The sequence below is a fragment of the Oncorhynchus keta genome, chromosome 10 (assembly GCF_023373465.1).
Source record: "Oncorhynchus keta strain PuntledgeMale-10-30-2019 chromosome 10, Oket_V2, whole genome shotgun sequence".
In the NCBI taxonomy this organism is placed as follows: domain Eukaryota; kingdom Metazoa; phylum Chordata; class Actinopteri; order Salmoniformes; family Salmonidae; genus Oncorhynchus; species Oncorhynchus keta.
The window spans coordinates 73,456,771-73,462,770 of NC_068430.1; the positions used below are offsets into that span (position 1 = coordinate 73,456,771).

At 40.9% G+C, this 6,000-nt stretch overlaps 1 protein-coding gene across 2 annotated transcripts in view; it reads right to left on the bottom strand.

Moving 5' to 3' along the window:
* The window catches only part of LOC127932337 (paralemmin-3-like), a 28,614-nt gene extending 25,011 nt beyond the window's left edge, over positions 1-3,603 (bottom strand). Inside the window, exon 1 of one of the 2 annotated variants that reach the window (XM_052527911.1) lies at positions 3,472-3,603. The gene's annotated coding sequence lies outside the window, so the exon portion shown is untranslated. The other variant, XM_052527910.1, reaches the window with a different exon arrangement.
* Between the last annotated feature and the right edge of the window lie 2,397 nt (positions 3,604-6,000).

The window sequence follows — 6,000 nt, forward strand, 5'->3', positions numbered from 1 at the left end:
CGTTCTGCTCCGTTATTTGCCCGTTTGTGGCCCGTCTGTTAGCTTACGCAATTCTTGCCATTCTCATTCAACCTCTCATCAATGACCTGTTTTCGCCCACAGGACTGCCGTTGACTGAATGTTTTTTCACACCATTCTCTGTCAACCCTAGACACTGCTATGTGTGAAAATCCCAGGAGGCTGGAACTGGCGCACTGGCACCAGCAATCACACCACACTCAGTCACTTAAGTGACTTGTTTTGCCCATTTTAACGTTCAATTCGGAAAGTAACTGAATGCCTCGATGTCTGTCTGCCTGTTTATATAACGAGCCATGGCCACATGGCTCAGTAGTTGTAGGAGCGAACCAATTTCATGAACGTGGTGATGTGCCTAATAATATATAAAACAAATATGTAAATAACGTACTTAATCTAATAGTGCACTGCGTTACATTTGACACAAACCAACCACACACACAGGCATCAGAGAGAAAGACTTCAGTCAAAGGCGAACACAGATGGTTTAAAGCAGAACGACCAGTTCGATGTCTCTGAACCCTGTCTGGTTCACGTCCACTCAGCCTGGTCTCAGACTAGACGCAACATAGTAAATGTAAATCTGAGACACCTCAAATTAGTATGATATGTTACGTTTGGTATGGTTACATAAGACAGATGATTACTCAAGGTAAAAATTAAAAGAAGGTCTATAACGTGAACGTCTAGCAACCCAAAGTGTGAGTGTTTGAATATCATCACAGACAACTTTAGCATTTTAGAAACGTTTTACCTACTTACTAGTGTTTAGCCTTAAACCCTAACCTATCTAACGTTTGCCAGATAGCTAACTTTAGCCACAACAAATTGGAATTAACATATATGTTTAGCAAATTCGTAACATATTTTATTTATTTTTATTTCATTTCCACCTTTATTTAACAAGGTAGTCCAGTTGAGAACAAGTTCATTTACAACTGCAACCTGGCCAAGATAAAGCAAAGCAGTGCGACAAAAACAACACAGAGTTACACATCAACAAACGTACAATCAATAACACAATAGTGTTATTCAATGTACAGTGTGTGCAAATGTAGAAGAGTAGGGAGGTAAGGCAATAAATAGGCCATGGAGGTGAAATAATTACAATTTAGCATTAACACTGGAGTGATAGATGTGCAGATGATGATGTGCAAGTAGAGATACTGGGGTGCAAAAGAGCAAGAGGATAAGTAACAATATGGGGATGAGGTAGTTGGGTGTGTTATTTACAGATTGGCTATGTACAGGTACAGTGATCGGTAAGCTGCTCTGACAGCTGATGCTTAAAGTTGGAGAGGGAGATATAAGACTCCAGCTTCAGTGATTTTTGCAATTCGTCCCAGTCATTGGCAGCAGAAAACTGGAAGGAAAGGCGGCCAAAGTAAGTGTTGACTTTGGGGATGACCAGTGAAATATACCTGCTGGAGCGCGTGCTACTATTGCTATGGTGACCAGTGACCTGAGAAAAGGCGGGGCTTTACCTAGCAAAGACTTATAGATGATCTGGAGCCATACGATATGAATAATGACATTCACAAACATATACACCATACGAAACATCTGAATAAATGAAGTATTTCGAATTTACATCCAAAATAATACAAAATGCTCTGAGACCAGGCAGGTTCACTAGATACCAAACGGAAGAAAAACGGATGAAACGGAGTAACTACCTGAAATTGTCCATTAAGAAACATTTGTTTTTCAATTTTCTGTTGCAAAACAGAAAGCTACAATGTGCAGTAATGAATATGCCCCTGGTTATAGGGACTTAAAGAGTGAACTGAACACCATACTACTTCCTAGAAACAAAATGAGTCAGGGGTTCAATTATGTTCACAACACCCTCGGGCTAGCACACAGTTAGGGCCTAGGGGGTTCAGCGAAGGGAGACTTTAAAGAGTACGTCCCTCGGGACCTGTTGGGAGTCTCCCCTGTAACCTGGGGTCCCTCCCCCCACATGCATATGTCTCTGTTTGCTAGCTAAGCAGATCTATGTGCTGTTGGTTTTAGATGACTCAGGTTAAAGCCCCTGGCTTCTTCTCTCAGAATGAGACCAGGCTTGGTCTACATAATGACGTCACCTCAGCAGTTTACAATGCAGCAGAGTGAATGAGCAACTCTGTGCATTGAACATCACATAGGCAAGAAGACATGGACATTACACACAGTCCATGTGTCTCAGCACATTAGTAGGAACATACCGTACGTGTTCACATATTATATGCAAGTCAGTTCCTACATCTAACAGTCCCTTGCATTTACGCAGGACACATAATCAGTGTGAGCCAAGGGATTCTGTTAGATGGGTAATAGTTTAGCATGTCGGCTATGTTGTTGTGTGTACAATATTGGTGGTGTGTGTATGTGGTGCAACAGCAGCTAGACACTATCACCAAGCTCTATTAGTCTCCGAGATAGAAAGCTGTCCCAATGTGTTCCCGTCATCCCAGAACGCATTCATTAACTAGGTTATAATGAGCTACATTTATCATCCCTTTGAGGTAGATTATATTCTCTCTATTTAAATACTCCATTCAAGTGTATCATGATTTCTGAATGTACCCTCTAGAAATGTGGGAGATCTGTGAAATAACTCGAATTGATATGGAAAAGCTCAACATCTGTTTTGGCAACATTATATAACCTCTCCTTCCAAAATGTTTTTTTCTTCTTTGTAACTATCCACACTCACTGTCAAGTTCATTTCTAAGCTGATGAATGAATATATCAACAAATAAGATGGGACCAAATGTAACTATGATTCTAAAATTGTTTGGTGAATCTGTGGCTTAATGGTTTACAGAGGTCATGCACGTTGCAAATCATCAGCTTGCAGCCAGGCCTGTCGTTGCGCGCGCACACGGATCACATTTGTAGCACGAGTTGGCACGAGTTCAAAAGGTGTCAACCCAAGGACGTTTACTAACTTTCTGCAGTCGGGAAAAATGTCAAATTCAGTAGAAAACAAAAGCAAAGTAACTTTGAAATCGACAGGTGTTGGCTGATAATATTATTGCAGACACTTACCTGTTTGTTCCAACGTGGCCACTCGGCGTTGTCGGTGGTTAGAAATGAAATAATTAAAAACGAAAGCAAGAAAAACACTGACGTGGTTTAACAAGAGTTTTGCAATAAAGAAATATACCGCAGGGGAAAACCTGTCGTTGCTCTACTTAGGAATGGTTTTTAAAAAAGGCAGAAAATCCACCTATGAAAAACAAACACCTGAGCGTTTTATCCGCTTGTGAAACGCCAAACTCGTCACATCAGTGCAGCAGACACACGAAAACGTGAAACTTAAAACGTCTCTAAGGTTTTTAAAATAGACATGGGAGTACAGCAAAAACCCTTTCAGAGAAATATGTTTGTCACTCCCTGCCTCCCAAACCGAGTCGGTGCGTGTCCAAAATTCACCGGAGCTCAGAAGCAACGTTCTGTTACAGTTACCTGACTCATGTTCCGTGTTGTGCTGTGCTGGGTGGCCAACCCTCTTTTCAGAGAGCAGCACAGGGATAGTTGCGTGTTGTTCGTATGTACCAACTGTAGGTAGTGAGAAGTGGATTTTATATTCCACAGGAGCAACCATAGACATTGAAACCAGGGAGCAACAGGGAACACAACTGACAATATTTTATTGTGTGACGTGAAATTGAGAATGGGCAATGTGAACATCACAAAAGTTATCGACAAAACAAAGAGTAAATAGTTGAATAGTAGCGCATCTAGAAGGGAGCAGTAGTAGCCAGTATCCTCCTATGTTCTCATTATACAAGCGGGATATTGGAATATAGGCTAAATGCACCCAGAGCAACAGTGGCATTACTATTTTAACGTCTGAAGATGTGGGCAATATTCTCGTCCCCGTAAATTACAGATTACATATATATATTTCATTGCTCCATATTCCGATCTGAATAATTATGTCCAAACTAACTCCCAAGCTATTTAAACATAATATCCTTGACTGTAATCCATCAAATGGACTCTCACAAACACACACATGGGCACAATAACACGTACCCTGAATCGCCCTAGTTTTGATTCTTGAATAAAAAGGAAACCGTAGGAGTTCTTCACATTGAGAGCCAAACACTGTATTAGTCATGTCCCTTCCAACAATGTGTGTGTGCGCGTACGCGCATTGCATGCGTGTGCCTGTGCCTGCATACATGCCCCCACGTGTGCGTGCACAAGGCAAGAGAGTGTATGTTAGTCGTTGTCTCAGGCTCTACTTTCATCTCCACAGTGGAACTGTCTATTGAGGTTGCTACTGTCCCTGACTTGCCCTTGTATTCCACTTTTACTCCTTTGACTTTGACTCTTATTAAAACTACGTTCATATGCATGACTTTGACTCTTGTTAAAACTATGTTAATATGCATGACTTTGACTCTTATTAAAACTACGTTCATATGCATGATTTTGACTCTTATTAAAACTATGTTAATATGCATGACTTTGACTGTTGTTAAAACTATGTTAATATGCATGACTTGTCTTATTAAAACTAGGCTGACTTTGACTTTCTATCATGACTTTGACTCTTGTTAAAACTATGTTAATATGCATGAACTCTTATTAAAACTACGTCATATGCATGACTTTGACTCTTGTTAAAACTATGTTAATATGCATGACTTTGACTCTTGTTAAAACTATGTTAATGCACTTTGACTCTTATTAAAACTTGTGATTTGACTCTTGTTAAAACTTTTAATATGCATGACTTTGACTTTGAAAACTTTGACTCTTTATTAAAACTACGTTCATATGCATGACTTTGACTCTTGTTAAAACTATGTTAATATGCATGACTTTAACTGTTGTTAAAACTATGTTAATATGCATGACTTGGCATCTGTGCTTGAGCTCACACATTATCATAATGGCTTTCAGACAGGTAAAAAATGATGCATCATAATATCTCATATCACATGATTGAAAAACGCATATCTGCAAAGTAGTGAGAAAGTATTTAATGTTATTTGTCCTTTGAGAGACTGCAGTAAAGATATGAATAACTACTGTTACTCTCTTTGCCAGGTGGTGTATTGTTGAAACCTCTTCCTTTAGACCTCATTAAAATCGTCTGGGGTTGATGCAGTACAGTCCCAGCCAATGTCCCTCTCCCCCATACTGCGTGTGGGTGTACGTGTGTACATGTGTGCGTGCCTCAATGAATGTCACTCCTTGTCATGGGAATGGGATGCTGTGTTTCCATGGGAACAACACACACAAAAAAAATCTTGATGCTTTTAACAGTCAGTCACAAGGAAACTAACTCTCTCCCTTTGCCAGGTCTATGCACTGGACATATTGTATTGAAGGCATGTTTACATGATATATCCTATCCACCCTCTCCAACAGGCTTATTGAAATGCAGGCCTCAAGTTGTCATCCTTCCCCTCCAATCAGGGACTGATTCAGACCCGGGCGACACCGGGTGAGTGACTCTTTGGACCAATCAGTGACATTACCAATCAATTAACTACCAGGGAGAAATGATAACCAGCCCCACCACAGACCTGAAGGCCTTGCTTTTCATACCCCTGGTCTGTAGCTATGTGGAATATTCAATAGTTGTTCATTATGGTAAACTAGTACAGTATGTACAGAACTCTTCGTAGAGTAACAGGCACATCCAGCAGCATGATGCAAGTCATACCACATCCAGGCTGGAGCAGCAGCCCCCAGGACGATGCTTTATAGCTCCTCACACTGGTGATAATGAACATGCATGAATACACAGCCCACGTACAGTACATACTGCCTTGGGGAGTCATGCACACACACACACACACACACACACACACACACACACACACACACACACACACACACACACACACACACACACACACACACACACACACACACACACACACACACACACACACACACACACACACACACACACACACACACACACACACACACACACACACACACACACACACACACACACACACACACACA